Below are 18,578 nucleotides of genomic sequence, written 5' to 3'. Positions count from 1 at the left end.
GTCCCTGCCGCTCACAGTCCTCATTTAGATCTCTCTGGCTTTCTGAATAGAACACCCGGGCTCCAGTGCTTTTTTACTGGTTTATCGATAGCAGCCGAGGACCTGAATAACAATCAGATGCTCTCCAGATTGTGGGCTGTCAGCAGCGAGAAAGGATGGGTGGATATTTTATTTTATAGGAGACGAACAAACCATGTCTGAGCCACATAAAACATTTAGCTGCTCAGGACTCAACCTGGTCTCATAGACTAGACATAACATAGTAAATGTAAATCCAGGACACTCAAATTAGTACGCTATGTTTGGTATGGTTACATAAGACAGGAGGTTACTTAAGGCAAAAAAACGAAAGTAGGGTGGTTGGTCGGGGTGGACGTATAAGGTTGCGAGTTCGAATCTCATCACAGACAACTTTAGCTAATTAGCAACTTTTCAACTATTTACTACTTTTCAGCTACTTTTCAACTACTTAGCATGTTACTCAACCCTTCCTCTAACCCTAACTTTAACCCTTTAATTGAACTCCTAATCTTAACCAACCTTAACCCCTAACTAACGTTAGCCACCTAGCTGAAATTCATAACATATAATATGAATTGTCATTCATAACATACCATATGAAATGGGTGATGGACATCCACAAATTAATGCATACCATATGAAACGTAACACATCATACTAAGTGTCTCGGATATGGATACAGATTAATACGAAATGCTATGAAACCAGGTTGCAGCAGCCAGGACTGGAGGACTGGGTGTTGGGAAACAGTGATTCAAGATGCTTGACCACACGTTTGAAAAATATGTTTATTTCAGATGCAGTATAATGGGTGAAAATAGTTGTAAATGGTGCGTGAAATCGTAAATGTCTGTTTTGCAACTCATTTTGCCCAAATTCTTAATTGTTTACATTTTTCGTCATTGTTTAAGTCAGTCAACAACGTGTCGTCTGTAGTTCTGCAGAGTATCAACAAAACCTCTCATATCTGGCATCTTCCCCTAAATACACCCTGCTGGCGTGATATCTATCTTAATAGTTTCCATTGGAGAGGGTCATATAGAGTGCAAAATGGAAAGGACATAAAATGCAGACAAACATGTTGATGGAACAATATACTGTATACTGTATCACCATGCATTCATGTCCCTCTGTTCACATAATATGCATAGGACTGTACTTGAGGACGGGAGTGTCCAAGCAACTCAAAAGACAAGAAGAGTGCACTAAATCTACTCAATTTAATGGAGGGACCCTGATAACCACAAATTGAAAGAGATATTGTAGGAATCTGTCTATGGTTGGGGACTCCCGAGTGGTGCAGCGGTCTAAGGCACTGCATCTCAGTGCTAGAGGCATCACTACAGACACCCTGGTTCGAATCCAGGCTGTATCACAACCAGCTGTGATTAGGAGTCCCATAGGGCGGCGTGCTATTGGCTCAGCGTCGTCCGGGTTTGGCCGGCATAGGCCGTCATTGAAAATGAGAATTTGTTCTTAACTGACTTGCCTAAGTGAAATATATGTCTTTTTTTTTTGTTGCTTTGGAGAGGAGATATCAGATACATGGAAACATTTAACAATGTGTATTAGCTAAGCTACTTGGGGAAAGGTTATCAATCCCTGCATGTTTAAAAGCAATGCATTATTGGCAGGTGTTCTGCACTGTATCACAGTGTATATTTTACAGGGCAGGAATGCTTTGCTTTGCTTTCAAACAGTCCAGGCACTTGATTTATTATCCATTCATATAAACACAATTAATTCTAAACTGCTTCTGCACATTGTCACACAATGAAAAAGATTGATCAACATACATTATAATGTTGCACTCGCCACAAAACAGGTACACAGGACATTTTCTATCTAGGAAATGCTTTATGATATACATTTTCACCCTGCCTCTATAGCTGAAGCTAAACTAACTGTGAAAATCCTCTGCTATTTCAACGGCGAAGCTAGAATATCAACCATTTGTCATGACAGGAATTGTTGAGCTTTACGCCACCCATCTCCCATTTACTCGCGACGCATGACGCATGTGACAAGGACTACAGACTATCAAGGACTACAAGGCAAATCCAGCTGTGTGGTGCCCACCGAAGCCTCCCTCCCAGACGAGTTTAACACATTCTATGCTCACCTCGAGGCAGACAATACCAAGCCATCCAGGAAGACTCTCGCTGCTCTGGGCGACTAGGTGCTTTCGCTCTCCTAGGCTGACGTGAGGAAAACTCTCAAAAGCCGCTGGCCCAGATGACATCCCTGGCTGCGTCCTCAGAGTGTATGCTGACCAGCTGTCGGGCGTCTTCAGACATCTTCATCCTGTCCCAGGCTGTAGTCCCCACTTGCTTCAAGGAGACCACCATCATCCCATTGCGCAAGAAAACCAAGGTGCCCAAATGACTATCGCCCCATCGAACTCACCTTGGTCATCATAAAGTGCTTTGAGAGGCTGGTTGTGGTCTACATCAAGGCCAGCATGCCAGGCACACTTGACCCATTCCAATTTGCCTACCACTGTGGACCAACAGATCCACAGAAGATCCAATTTTCATCGCTATTCACACGGACGTAACACATCTAGACAAGAGGAACACCTATGTGAGAATCCTGTTCATTGACTACAGCAGCATTCAACACTATTGTTCCCTCCAAGCTCTTCATCAAGCTCAGAGGCCTGTGTCTGGACACCACCCTCTGCAACTGGATCCTGGACTTCCTAACTGGCACAGGCTATGAGGATTGGCAACAACACCCCCTCCACAGTGACTCTTAACACAGGGGTGTGTCCTCAGGCCTCTGCTGTACTCCCTGTTCACCAATGACTGCGTGGCTTTGCACGACACCAGCTCCACCATAAAGTTTGCAGACAGTTCACTTACCTCTCCCTCAACATCAGCAAAACAAAAGAGTTGGTTGTTGACTTCAGGAAGCAGAGGAGGGAACATGGCCCGATCCACATCAACGGAACTGGAGTAGAGAGTCAGCAGTTTTATGTTCCTTGGCGTCCATATCACAGAGGACTTGACATGGTCGAACATCAACACCACTCTTATCAAGAGGGTGCATCACCGACTCTACTTCCTAAGGTGGCTGAAGTAACCTGGCATGCCACCCCGGGTCCTTTCCAAATAATACCATCGAGAGCGCCCTTACCGGTTGCATCACGGCCTGGTATGGGAATTGCTTCGTCGATGACTGCAAGGCCCTCCAGTGGGTGGTGAAGATGGACCAGTACATCACTGGGACCGTGCTCCCATCCATCCAGGACATTTACTCAAAATGTTGCCTGAGGAAGGCCTGCAGCATCATCAAGGTGCCCACACACCCTAGCCACGAAGTGTTCACTCCCTTACTGTCGGGCAGTTTGTATCGGAGCATGAGGTCTGATAACAACAGGTTCAAAGACAGTTTCTATTTACAAGCATTAGACTGTTCAACACTTTAACTGGACAGACCACCTGCTGATTCTCCACACCTTAGCAAACACACACACACACACACACACACACACGCACACACGCGCACACACACACTAAATCACACTGTATCTCTCAGCTCTATCCTCTACTAGGCCTAAAACCTAATGCTGCATATTCTCGTAGGTAGACGGTAGTCTCATTCTATGCCCTGGCAAACAAGGCTAAGTGGACACCAGCAGGAGCACATAACATTCTTTATCTCTTGTCCCAATGCTTTCCAAACTGAGCCTTCATCTAAATCTGCTCCGTACACCAAAGCAGGCATGAGCCATGTGGTGGGAACTGTGGGAACCTCGACTGCGGCTTGACTGGGGAGCCTGAACCATGTGCTAACCAGTTGCGCTACCCAGCCTGCCGCTCACCATGCCGCCTGCCGCAGGTGCTATTCTTAGCTGCCAAAGTAATTACCCTACAAATCAAATTATTCACTGCCAACGTGAAGGCTTTCTCTGGAGCGTTTTACAAGAAGCTCTAACATAGCGGTAGATTACGAGGCAAGGGAACAAAATTCTAGCTTCTTTCTCCTCTCCTTGACTGACCTCTCACCAAATACACATGGCTGACGGCAGGAGGAGAAATCTCTGATTTGATATTTTGGAGGAGCAGGGGGTTTTGCACACAACATTAGTCGTTATGAAAACCAAACGTTATGGTCCTTTTCCCCAAAAACATCCAATATCAACTGTCTGTCCACCCTCCCTTTCTTTTCTCCGCAGGCCGGCATGTTTCTCCTGATTGTCTTTGGTCGCTGCTCCACTTTGTTATAATCCAGATTGCTACTTTTGAAATGCTTTTATCAAATGGGGGCCAGGATTGCCAACAGAGATTCAACAGAGCATTGTTTCCCATACCTTAAAATTACCTCTTAATTGGTTTGGCATTGTCAGTCTTCTCTGTGACCTAGGTTTGCCATTTGATGTTCAATGTCGATGCTATTCATTAGATTGGAAACCTTGACCTTGTAGGTTTACAAGACGGTATTATACATTGGCCATAAATTATGTGCACAGCGTTTATTTAACCTCTTAGAATGGGGAAGCTCCAACGGGGCTGCATGCATGTGAAGCCCGATTGGGCCAGGAGGAGAGGTCTGCTTGTGGGATTGTGGCCATATGGTTTGTTAATGGAGCCCTCTCTCGCTGTCTCTGTGTGTGTGTCCATATAGTGGTATGGCTGTGGAGGTCACACTCACACCACATACATGAACAGAGAATTGAATTTCTACACTAACACGATTCAGGGCATTTTGATATGGAACCTGGTCCAATCATCAAATCAAATCAAATTTATTTATATAGCCCTTCGTACATCAGCTGATATCTCAAAGTGCTGTACATAAACCCAGCCTAAAACCCCAAACAGCAAGCAATGCAGGTGTAGAAGCACGGTGGCTAGGAAAAACTCCCTAGAAAGGCCAAAACCTAGGAAGAAACCTAGAGAGGAACCAGGCTATGTGGGGTGGCCAGTCCTCTTCTGGCTGTGCCGGGTGGAGATTATAACAGAACATGGCCAAGATGTTCAAATGTTCATAAATGACCAGCATGGTCGAATAATAATAAGGCAGAACAGTTGAAACTGGAGCAGCAGCACAGCCAGGTGGACTGGGGACAGCAAGGAGTCATCATGTCAGGTAGTCCTGGGGCATGGTCCTAGGGCTCAGGTCCTCCGAGAGAGAGAAAGAGAGAAGGAGAGAATTAGAGAACGCACACTTAGATTCACACAGGACACCGAATAGGACAGGAGAAGTACTCCAGATATAACAAACTGACCCTAGCCCCCCCGACACATAAACTACTGCAGCATAAATACTGGAGGCTGAGACAGGAGGGGTCAGGAGACACTGTGGCCCCATCCGAGGACACCCCCGGACAGGGCCAAACAGGAAGGATATAACCCCACCCACTTTGCCAAAGCACAGCCCCCACAACACTAGAGGGATATCTTCAACCACCAACTTACCATCCTGAGACAAGGCTGAGTATAGCCCACAAAGACCTCCGCCACGGCACAACCCAAGTGGGGGGGGGGGGGGGGCGCCAACCCAGACAGGATGACCACATCAGTGACTCAGCCCACTCAGGTGACGCACCCCAGTAAAGCCAGTGACTCAGCCCCTGAATAGGGTTAGAGGCAGAGAATCCCAGTGGAAAGAGGGGAACCGGCCAGGCAGAGACAGCAAGGGCGGCTCGTTGCTCCAGAGCCTTTCCGTTCACCCTCCCACTCCTGGGCCAGACTACACTCAATCATATGACCCACTGAAGAGATGAGTCTTCAGTAGAGACTTAAAGGTTGAGACCGAGTTTGCGTCTCTGACATGGGTAGGCAGACCGTTCCATAAAAATGGAGCTCTATAGGAGAAAGCCCTGCCTCCAGCTGTTTGCTTAAAAATTCTAGGGACAATTAGGAGGCCTGCGTCTTGTGACCGTAGCGTACGTGTAGGTATGTACGGCAGGACCAAATCAGAGAGATAGGTAGGAGCAAGCCCATGTAATGCTTTGTAGGTTAGCAGTAAAACCTTGAAATCAGCCCTTGCTTTGACAGGAAGCCAGTGTAGAGAGGCTAGCACTGGAGTAATATGATCAAATTTTTTGGTTCTAGTCAGGATTCTAGCAGCCGTATTTAGCACTAACTGAAGTTTATTTAGTGCTTTATCCGGGTAGCCGGAAAGTAGAGCATTGCAGTAGTCTAACCTGGAAGTGACAAAAGCATGGATTAATTTTTCTGCATCATTTTTGGACAGAAAGTTTCTGATTTTTGCAATGTTACGTAGATGGAAAAAAGCTGTCCTTGAAATGGTCTTGATATGTTCTTCAAAAGAGAGATCAGGGTCCAGAGTAACGCCGAGGTCCTTCACAGTTTTATTTGAGACGACTGTACAACCATTAAGATTAATTGTCAGATTCAACATAAGATCTCTTTGTTTCTTGGGACCTAGAACAAGCATCTCTGTTTTGTCCGAGTTTAAAAGTAGAAAGTTTGCAGCCATCCACTTCCTTATGTCTGAAACACATTCTTCTAGCAAGGGCAATTTTGGGGCTTCACCATGTTTAATTGAAATGTACAGCTGTGTGTCATCCGCATAGCAGTGAAAGTTAACATTATGTTTTCGAATGACATCCCCAAGAGGTAAAATATATAGTGAAAACAATAGTGGTCCTAAAACGGAACCTTGAGGAACACCGAAATTTACAGTTGATTTGTCAGAGGACAAACCATTCACAGAGACAAACTGATATCTTTCCGACAGATAAGATCTAAACCAGGCCAGAACTTGTCCGTGTAGACCAATTTGGGTTTCCAATCTCTCCAAAAGAATGTGGTGATCGATGGTATCAAAAGCAGCACTAAGGTCTAGGAGCACGAGGACAGATGCAGAGCCTCGGTCCGATGCCATTAAAATGTCATTTACCACCTTCACAAGTGCCGTCTCAGTGCTATGATGGGGTCTAAAACCAGACTGAAGCATTTCGTATACATTGTTTGTCTTCAGGAAGGCAGTGAGTTGTTGCGCAACAGCCTTTTCTAAAATGTTTGAGAGGAATGGAAGATTCGATATAGGCCGATAGTTTTTTATATTTTCCGGGTCAAGGTTTGGCTTTTTCAAGAGAGGCTTTATTACTGCCACTTTTAGTGAGTTTGGTACACATCCGGTGGATAGAGAGCCGTTTATTATGTTCAACATAGGAGGGCCAAGCACAGGAAGCAGCTCTTTCAGTAGTTTAGTTGGAATAGGGTCCAGTATGCAGCTTGAAGGTTTAGAGGCCATGATTATTTTCATCATTGTGTCAAGAGATATAGTACTAAAACACTTGAGCGTCTCTCTTGATCCTAGGTCCTGGCAGAGTTGTGCAGACTCAGGACAACTGAGCTTTGAAGGAATACGCAGATTTAAGGAGGAGTCCGTAATTTGCTTTCTAATAATCATAATCTTTTCCTCAAAGAAGTTCATGAAGTTCATGAATTTATCATTTATTATTTATAATTTGTCCAATGTATGATGTAGTGGTATATCCTGGGTATTTCTTATCCTACCAAATATTCCCTGACTGTGTTTTTTAAAGCTTTTGATATTCCTTGCACGCGTCAACCTGTCAGGAAACATGGTATACGCCCAAACCCAACTTGAGAAAACATAAGTACTAGCAGCATGGCCCACCCAAATCTAAACTATAGGAAGCTTGAAACATATTGATGAATGAGAACCCAGAGAAAGGCAACACATTCCAATGGAGTGTGATAATCTCCCAGAATACCGAGTGAGGTGTTCTAATTAGCCATGAAATTATAAACAACCTTCAGCTGCTGAACAGACAAGAATTGACATCCACACACTGGGTGTAAAAACATTCTTAGAGCCGTTCAGGACTAACAAAACGAGGTACGAAACGTGAAAATAATCTCCAGCTCTGGCATCTAATGCAATAAAGAAATAAAGCAGAAATAAAGGGGTCATGCCACAGATTGTCTCAGAAAAGGTAGCTGTTGAGCGTCGCAGATAAGTAGCCATTCCCTTTGGCCACCCAGCCTGCTAGCTTCCAGAAAACACTTACCCATCTCCCAAAACTCGAACACTGCCTATCCATTGCTGACAGTAGTGTGAAAACAAACCTGTTGCGGAGAAACAGATGAACCCTAAATTCCTAAATTAGATGGTATATCCCTGTGTTTACCTCCACCCTTGGGTGTTTTCAATGTGGGCGTTCATGGGTTGGCTATGTGATAATAGAGATTGATAAGGTAGATATGGTCATGGTAAAATAGTACATGTATAAATAAATAAAAATGTCTCCTTGTTCATGCTATGAATATTGATACTGTATTTCTTGCAAGAATTTTGCCTGTTGCCATGTAGTTCTGGGTGGTCTTTTTCCACAGCCAGTGGCAATAATAGGGTGCAAATACAGGCCATATTTATTTTATATACCCTGAAGTATATTTGCTCATTTTCTTTCAGATGTACCGTGTATGGCGCTAACAAAATGTTCCTGTCAAGCTACAGTACCTTTGAATCCAGGTTATGTTATGTGGGTGGTACACAGTCACACAAAGCCATCCAGAGTAAATGAAAGTAAGTAGCACTCAATATCACGTTGCACAATTGATATCCAAAACACATGCTATTTAAGGCTAACCTTGGCAGGAGGACATATAAGCCCTATGTGGAGCGTCACCAATATCACCCCAGTTTCCTCTTTTATGACTTGTTATTACTATACCTTAGCAAGAGTTTCATGCGGATGTTAGGCCTGTGGATAATTTGACCACATTATGTTTCACATTCCGCAATATTAATAATAATTGAGATTATTATTTTTTACATTCAACATCACTCAGTCAAGGGAAATATAGTTTTCTTTCTAATAAAGATATCAACATATGTTTCAGAATGTTGTGTATCCCTGGAAATAATCAGAATTCAAGTAAACTTTACAGTTTTGAAAACATAGTCCAGAAAAAGTGGCACAACTTACTGCTGGTATGGGGTAACTGGAGCCACTGGACAGGGTAAGTTAAGCCACCGACAAATATCTGTACTGAATGAAATATTACCACTACCTTTTAAAAATCATTTGTTTTCTCCCGAACACAATTCAACACAATCACTTGTTTGTCTTTTAATAATTGTATGCATCTTTTAACAAAGGCTTAACACCTCACAAACACTTTGTACTTTATTAAACCATTTGAACAAAGTCCAAGCCCTGCTGTTACCTCATATCCCAGTGATAATACCTTGCATTACACCTACAGTACAAGAATGCACTTTCCTGCTAGGTTTAGGACATCATATTGAAGTTTACAGAGACAGTCTCCAGTATCTATTCTAGGGAGGCTAGGGTCAGTCTGTCTTTTCTGGTGTCCTTGTGTGAATCTAAGTATGCTCCCTCTAATTCTCCCTCCCCTCCCCGAGCCCTAGAATCATGCCTTAGGACTACGTGGCCTGATGACTCCTGCCTTCCCCAGTCCACCTGGTCGTGCTGCTGCTCCAGTTTCAACTGTTCAACTGACTGCAACTAGGGAACCTGACCTGTTCACCAGACGCGCTACCTTGGCTCGACTTACCCATTTGGAACAACTTACCACACCCTCCCCTCCAGGTAACAAGGTGATTCACATCACAAAATAATACAATTAAAGTATAAACAAATAAACAAAGACAGGAGGAAGGAGAAAGAAAAAAAAGAGCTAATTATACATTGAAATCATACATTAATAGTATATTTTTTCAAAGTGTGTTCAGCAGGGATTTAAAAAGAGGCACTGAATCTGCAAGTCTGATCTCATCTGGCAGATAATTTCAAAGTCTAGGGGCCCTAATGGCAAATGCCCGGTCTCCTTTTGTTTTCAACCTGCACTTTGGATTGGCAAACAGTGCCCAGTGAGGGAGATAAAGGGGAGATAAAATATCTGCGATACAGGATGAGGATAAAACCAATAATGAACTGGTCCCTTATTAAATAAATCCATCATTATTACTGTCTGACACTATTATTACTCTGCATGTTTCCCAACTCAAATCAAATGAAAACCTTTGGAAAGAATAACAGACATTCCGCAGCAGGCAAGCTGGAGTTACACTCCCCATCGCTTTCCCTCAAAGGTCAGAAAAATGAAAATGTTTTTTTTGCTTTCTTTTTTTTTTTGTGCGGGGGGGGACATTAAATATGTTATGCTCTCACCGCCAACTCTTAAAGGGATGGGTAGTTCTAAAGAGCTTGGCGGCCATCTTGTGTCAAGCATGACATGACAGTTTCTTCTTTCTCCTTAATAAACATCAGAAAGGCGTGCTTGGCTCGGCTCCACAGCACTGTAAAACAACAGAGCAGGAGGAGATGAAAAGAGCAACACCACCACGGGCACAGGCGCTTGGAAGAGGATCTGAGGGCCATCCATTCCAAACCCCATTCTATCTGATATTTCCCAATAATTAGCGCTGCGCCACAGATGTTCCCCCTCTTCCCTCCCTCTATTCCACCTCACCGCCCCGTTTTTTTTGTTTTTGTGAAATGAGCGCGGTGGAGTATTAGGACAAGGAGTTAAGGGGAGCATCATGTGCTTTTAATTTGATAAAGTCATTAAAAAGAGGACAAAGATGAAAGCGGAAAGGCCTAAAGAATTGCAAAATAACCTACAATATCGCTGCAGAGATGGAATTCAGATCCGAGCCGCTCGATGTTGGATGAACCCAAACATATTGATTTCACCCAGAACGCAGAGTTAATTTTGAACTTAAAAATTTGCCTTCTGGTATTTTGACATTATAAACCCTGAGGGGAAAGGGATAAATTAGTCGACTAGCATTATTAAACCGATAATATCTGCTTTACATATGACTAGTACACTACACCACTGAAGCATCTCCTTCCTAAGCTAATAAATATTCACATAAAACTTGAGTGCTAGTTTCAACACATGCTGGGTTATGCACTGTGTTGTCGCTGATGTAATGACAGCTCTGTAAGAGAGAATGGTTCTGTTGACATCACTCAGATTAAAGGAAGACAAGTCTCTCTCTTCCAGCATTCTGACACATCCTCAGAGTATCTGACTGTTTCCCTAATATAGCGAAGGAATGAGGCCATTCTCACTTCCAACTGTGCTACATATCCCTTAGCAAGACGTCCGCCTCGAATCCTCTGCCATCACCACAACATAGACACTTCCTATCGGAGAATACCACTAGCTGCAGATAGCTGAAGTAAATTACACGTCATCATGCTAAGCCTAGCTCGATTATTGATGAGATTCCGGATACAGCGATCCTGGATTAACACTGAGCCGCAGAGATCTAGGGACCCATGCCTGCTACATCCAACACATAATCCTTCCACTTTACCTCTGCTCCCCCGCCTGCTTCTCCGGCAGGGGCCCTGGATATGACAAGGCAGGGAGGAGACCCCTGGATCTCGGGTGCCCCTGGGGAGCGTTACAGCTGGGCTACAGTAATTGCAAAGTGCAAGGGGCCGTGGTGAGAGCGGGGAGTCAATGCAGAATCAGTATCGGGCCTTTCCAATAGTCCTCGTGGACACATGCTGTTTGAGAGGGTCCATCCCCGAGCCAGGTGTGTGCCACTTCAACGTTGTAAAACCTAAAAGAGCATTTAGATCAAATCAGGGAGACGTGGCTGCTGGTTCGATGTGTGAAAAGGAGAGTGAGTGAGTGAGTGAGTGAGAGAGAGAGAGATTTCAACAGGGCTCTCCAGAGGAGTGTGTCTCCATCTAATGGTCAGGTGATACAATGCCATTCAGGAGATAGAATACAGAGATGATGTGACATTGGATTAGTGTCACCCATAGACTTAGTTAGACGACTAATCTTTGTATTTGTCCCATTATGGCGTCTTTGAGAGCACGGGCAGTGTCATTGAGGCCATCTCCATCCTTCCTTAACCCATCCGAAGTCCCACCCAGTTGAATGGTGGAAAGTCTCAATTGCACTGTCCACGCAAAAAAATTGTTTTTTCCAAGTAAAGATCTCTATCCATCTCTATGGTGTCACCTCACCCACCAGCCTTATCTGACGCTTGCCTGACGACTCACCATTAATTTAATTCCGCTGCTCTATTGATTGCTACATACATTCAGTCTGAAACTTCCATCCTAGAAGTCGTTTGCATGACCTCAAGGGGCATTGTACAAGGGGCATTGTACAAAACAAATTCATCAGTGGTTGGATTGTCTAATTAACACATCTAACCAATCAGAATATCAAAGATGACAACGTCATCATGTAGGCTAGCTCTGGCTCAACCCATCTGTTTCTGGGACTAATCAGAACTGTCAGAATGAGTTCTCATTCTAGAAATCGTCGGGGAGGGAGGAGAATCCAGACTCATCGTGGAAAAGAAACATCAGTTGGCCGGAGCGATGTGGAGGGGGGTAAATCTGACGTGACCAATGTGGGGAGCTGTGTTTGTGTCACCATTGAGGATTTGAATGACAGGGAGATGATCACAAAAGGACTCCCCAATAGGAATATGTATCGGAGCTGTTGCAATGGTGAAATACAGCCCAATGTTTTCAATGCCAGCCAAAAGTTAATTGTGCTGAAGCGTGGAGTGCAGACTGAGCGAGAACAGTAATGCATTATGGTAGTATTCCTCCTGTCAAATGTGTCAGAGATAGAAGGCTGACAAGTATCACTACATTACTGCAGATATAGACAGGTTTAGAGTGAGCCCACCGGGCACAAACTGGCTGAATCAATGTTTTTTTTTCAACATATTTGGTCAATGTATTTTGTCAACGTGTTGTAGAAGTAGAAAATAGATTGGATTTGAAAAAAGTAATCAACTGTTGTTTTGAGGGTGAAATTTCAACCACAGGATTGTGTCATCATGGAAACCAAATTTCAACATTGACAAACCTTTTCAAAAAAATGTTGAATTTGTACCTTTGATACGACGGCACATCTTTAACGTTATGTCCACTATCCCCCCAAAATGGAAATAGGTTGGGCAGCAACTCCTACTGGAGAAATTGATCTGTCTCCCATCCGTTTTTTTTTTAACCAAGCCCAGCTATGATATTTGCCACTATTACCAATGTGCTATCGTGAGAATGAGAGATCTCCACTTAAAAACGAAATAGATCCACTGTTGCTATCAAAGTCATTTCAAATGGTAGGTTTAACAGAACAAATGAAATGTGACCCTAGTTTATCACTCAGGCCTATATAGAATGTGCAAAGTCCTCAACGGCTATTGTTTCAATTCAACCCAGAATTCAATAATAGAGACACTACAAATAGGCCTAGGGTTTCAAGCTCTGGTTGATTTCAAATGTAATGATATTTAGTGATATTGAATTGTGTTTGTCAACGCAAGCAAATATAAACATTAGAAGGAGATGCATCTTCTGCTTGGATAGTTCCATCTGTGCCACTGACTTATAGGATGTGTTCATACAGTCAAACTGGAGTGCCAGAGTGCGCTATGGGCGTTTCGCAAACTCAAGATTGTCCGTTCGTAAATGTACAGCGTTTCGCTCTCTCTGAGTGTTCAGAGCGCAGACTGGACGTCTGGCGGAGGGGGTAGGGTTGATCCAAGCCGTACTTTTAATGTAATCTCAACTGCAATCCAGGTCATTTGGTTCTGCTTTTAGATGTTAACACAGCACAGTGATAACACATTCTAAATATCGGACATTCTATTCCCATTTGAACTTGGCTGTGCTTTTAAATGGTTGAAAGCTTAGTGATATACATTTGGGTGACAACTAAACCAAAAATGTGACTTTGTTTTTCTATTGGAATTTGGTTGTGCTTTTAGATGGTTGAACGTATAGTGAAACCACATTGGAAATTCAACTTGTGGCTTTTTATCTATGAGACAAGGCGGTGTGCTGCCCAGCAGGAAGAATCCGCTTTCTGTTTTAAGGCTAAAGACATAGAATATTCTGAAGTAGCTCTCAGGTAAGCACTTCTTTCAACATTCTCTCATGTCCTCCAAAATCTCGTATCACTTGATTTGAACAGTATTTTCACATGGCCTTCAAGTTTGTATTGCTTGGTTTGATTGAAGTCTCTGTTCAGGCCAGGCAGGCTTTTGACCATGGATGGTCATGGCCTTCTCTTCTGTGTACTCTTGTGATTTGGGACTATTGTGTGCTCGGTTTTTCCTAAATGCATTCTTCTCCTCTGTGGTAATCAACGGCCCATCAAGACAAAGGAAGGGATAGCTTGCAGCATAAGATAGCTCCAATAATAGAATCTTGTCATGCGAGCAACACCGCTCCACATAAAACATGTGTCCTTCTCATGCATGGATCTACTTGGATGCGCTCTACCAGGAAATCGTGGAATTATGGGTTAAGAGTATTTTCCCAATGATGGCTAGGTTAATAAATTGTTCTACCATGTTTACAGGGTAATTGATGGGGCCAATGTCAAACACAACAGAGCAAAACACGAGACATGGAATATCTAAATATGCGCTGTAACTGTCACAGATCAAGCTAAATGACGGAGATTAGTTTGGAGAAAATATGGTAACACTACTTGACACCTAGTGTCAGAACAGTCATGTCATAATATGGTCATAACACTGTCATGACACATATTTACATGTGACAGATCACTTTAATTTATGGCTGATTATGGACAGTGTCAAAAACCCACCTTTCCTTTTGTTTGTTTAAGTTTCTTAAATCCATTGTGAATTCTGTAGTCATGTTTGGTTGTTAAATCATATTAATAACTTGCAGAAAACACACTTTATGACACTGTCAGGAAGCATTGGGACCATCCTGTGCCACTTCACTTTGACTAATAAAATACTCTATAAAAATCATAGAAGACAGATAGGCCTATCATGTACATGCCCTTATTTCAGTCATTAGTCAAAAAGGAGGGGCTCTTGTCCTGCTCCTGAAGTCATTCCAATCAGCAACTGGGGTAGGTGCATGTCTGACACTGTCCGCAATTACAATTATCATTTAATAAAGGTCAAAAATCAGAAAACGTTGTACAACATAAAAATTACTGTTGACATGTAGGTTATGGTGGAATAGAATGTTTTGCCTCGTCTGGTAGGTTGTTTGACACTTATGGAGTCATAACCAGCCATAAAAATATGCCAAAAAGGTCATGATCATATCGTGTCATGATCATATGACAAGTTGTCAGCTGTTATGACATGGCTGTGACATAACACTAAGTGCCAAGTAAAGTGTCATCAAAAATACTGTCATACACGCAAGCTGAAAAAAATTGCCATCCACCAAAACAAAAGGTTAACATCTTAGCCATTTATTGTTCAACATAACACTTTTTTTTTAAAAAGGTCAAAAAAATAACATAGCAATTCAAAATCCATCCACAAAGGTGCTGTCCTTCCAAACGGTGTGAAGAAAGCACATCTTTATAGTGTAAGGCTTTTGGGTGGGATTCGGTGTCATTACCGTCATGATGCATTTCCTTTGATGAGTTTCCTGCTCCTTTTCCAGGCAGTGCCCGCTAACCGCTAGTATGAAAAGGAAATTAACCCAACAAACCAATACTACACGAATGTAACGTTGTGAGAACGTGAGAGGATAACTGGGGTGTGGAAGCCAGGCAGTGTGGGGGTCATTTGTGCCAAATCTCCAACTACTCCATAATGCCTGAACGGAATGGAGGGGGCACTGATGTCACTGATGGCAACGTGGAGTAGGAAAAAGTAATGTGACATTTAAGTCTGTCTGAAACCCAAGGTAAAATCAGTTTGGGCCGGAAACATAAAAAGACCTTCAGTGAAAGTGAAGAGTGACTTAGGGAAGGCTGGGTGCCGGAATATGAAGTGTTTAAGAATAATAAAAAACAGCAGCATTTATTAGTACAGAGAAATAACTAGAAACAGCATACTGGTACACAATGATATATTACTATAGGGCTGATTAAATACCTTTTGTGATTGTAAAATACAGTGACTCACAATAGCCAGAGCGCAATTACTGTAACTTAGATCTCTCTCATATCGTAATATACAGTAGAGTAATATCACATTCTTAACACATCACATAGCAAAACCATAAGCACAGAGATGTTACATTAATCTTTCAATTGTATATTATATTCAAGAGTGAATATACAGCACATAAATTACATTTATGATAATTTGCAAATAAATAAAAAAGTGTCAGCTTAATGGCGTGCAAAAACCACTGGAATCATTTTAAACAGCAGGGGGCAGTGTTTATCCTTCAACACTAACAGAAGGGTGTGTTTGATGCTGACCTATGGAGCTGGTTCAATGTATTTTACAACCCCTTGTTTGTTATAAAGTTAACCATTTTACCTAATTTGTGGTAAAAATGGGCACTCAATCTGTAAACTGTAGGCAGGCAGTTAATGCTGAATTATTTTATTTTTTTACCCTCATCTTAGACCAATAGCCAGAAATTCTCCCAATGGGTTGAATAACTGAACCTTTAAAATGGTAATCAATACGGTTTGGGGAAAAAAATGGTAGGCTCTACAATAGACACTATTAGATGTGTCTATTGTAGTGCCTATCGTTGTTCAGTAGGAAAACAGACGTATGGACCTGATAGACAACACTCCTTTCACGTTACCAAGCCAGTCATTTACATTGTAACCAGCTTCTGTAGGTTGCTTGGAACAGAACATCTTGGCACACTGTATGTTTGTGTTGATGGCAAAAAGGGTCTCAGTAACTACAGTAGGTTAGGTTGTATAAATCCTAGGTCTTCAGATCATACAGGAATGTTAGACATGTCTGGACTATCACTTTGTTTTAAAATGGATTTATTAGGGAAAAACAAAAAGTTTGCGGTGTTGGCGTGATGGTGGTTATGAATGGTAGTGTGTGATGCGTTAATGATGGTCGGTGTTACGAGGCAACTTGGGGTCAGAGCATCAGAGTTAGAGAACATCCTATTAGTTAGCACCATGGAGTCACAGAATTGATACTAATCAAAATACATCTACAAATCACTCCATCTATCCTCAACAAAACAGATAGAAAAATGCATGAAAGCATCTTTTAAAATACAGATATTGGAATACAAGGGAAATGTAGAGGAGTTAGCGGTGGGAGGATTGAGTGATCTAACATTGGACAGAAACTAAGTGTGTAAATGTTGAATTTATGGGGCAATTAATTTATAGAGCTACAGTAATGATACAGTATAACAATTAAACACATGTACTAAATGATGCCTACACATTATTGACACATTGCTTAAATATGTATATACATGATTCATATTTATATTTAAAAAAGGAGGAATAGATAGTGCTGTGTGAGCAACCTAGAACTAATCCCACTTCTATTCCTTCCATCCGTGGACACACCAATAAGTCAGTAGACCTCTATGGTGAGCGTTATCCGATTTGACACATGGGACGAACAGGGTGAACAAAACGGTTCTAGAACCCTCTTTAGTGCATCATGTCCAAAATGGAGTTAGGACTCAATGTCTGGATCCAATGTCTGTCTTTCACTTTTTAAGATGACGTCAAGTCAAAAGGCAACACCGGATATCTGAGGGGTGACGTTTATATCTTGGATTCGATCATACAATATACTTTAATAGGATGGTAGGGCATTGAAATATTTAAGCCAAAAGAGGCATAACATTAGCATACACATATTTTGGTGCAAGGCAGTGAACATGTAAGGGCCAATTGGAATTTCCATGAGTGACGTTGATCGACAGCGGAACTGTAGATCTATGGGACGGACAGAACGGATGTGTGCTATGGAATTAATAGGCGGTAACTCTGGCACAGTAAGTGCGTATTCCTTTAGCTGATACCATGGTCTGATACCAGACCTTCCATGTCTCTATGGAATGATTTGTTGATATACCAAATATCAACCAACACTAAATTTGTCCCTTCCTGGTGTGATGGCAAGGTGCTTCGCTGTCACACCCAATCAGGAAGTCTAGACCAGGTATTCCCAAACTGGGGTACATGTACCCCCAGAGGTACGTACGCGTAATGCCATCGAGGGTACGCCAAATAAAAATGTGATTCACATTAAAAAAGTATATTTATATTTTCCAACGCAGCCATAAAAATCTAATTAAACCACCGAAATAACAAAGTCAAATACAGGTAGCCTAGTCAAATAATTAACCGTTGAGGGAATTCCAATTCTCTCCCGAGCCCGTACGGGAGTTGTAGCAATGAGACAAGATAGTAACTACTAACAATTGGATACCACGAAATTGGGGAGAAAAGGGGGTAAAAAAAATAAAATAATTAAAGGCCAGTGTCCATAGAGACACATACCAGCTCTACTGGTAGTACTGCTACTTCCAGCAGTACTACACCTGCACCTGTCGACAACACAAGTTGTTCTGCTTCCACGAGCAAATCCAAAGCTAGCATCAATAATTCTACATGTTGTAGTCCAGCTAGCATGGACACTGACAGTTGTAATTCTGATGCAGCCGAAGAGCTACTGCCCCCTTCTCCGGGAAAGCACCGAACAGACAGGGATGTTGGACCATCGATGAGAACTACATTGATTTGGGGTTCACTAATATTGGGAGTAGTGCCTTTCCTCAGACAGTGTGTTATATGTGCAAAAGTACTCTCACAACTCAATTAAACCTTTACTCTTGCGCAGACATTTAGAAACAA

At 42.4% G+C, this 18,578-nt stretch overlaps 1 long non-coding RNA gene across 1 annotated transcript in view; it reads left to right on the top strand.

The window, feature by feature from the left end:
* LOC149974432 (uncharacterized) overlaps positions 1 to 18,578 on the top strand; it is a 37,675-nt gene that overhangs the window by 4,600 nt on the left and 14,497 nt on the right. The window contains exons 2-3 of the long non-coding RNA XR_016489393.1: positions 8,440 to 8,553; positions 8,871 to 9,583. This is a non-coding gene — a long non-coding RNA (uncharacterized LOC149974432). The remainder of the gene's footprint in view (positions 1 to 8,439; positions 8,554 to 8,870; positions 9,584 to 18,578) is intronic.

This window comes from Oncorhynchus mykiss, chromosome 20 (assembly GCF_057628025.1).
Source record: "Oncorhynchus mykiss isolate SJ-2025 chromosome 20, ASM5762802v1, whole genome shotgun sequence".
Taxonomy (NCBI): domain Eukaryota; kingdom Metazoa; phylum Chordata; class Actinopteri; order Salmoniformes; family Salmonidae; genus Oncorhynchus; species Oncorhynchus mykiss.
The sequence above is the reverse complement of the archived record's forward strand: the minus strand, read 5'-3'. Positions and strand labels throughout refer to the sequence as shown.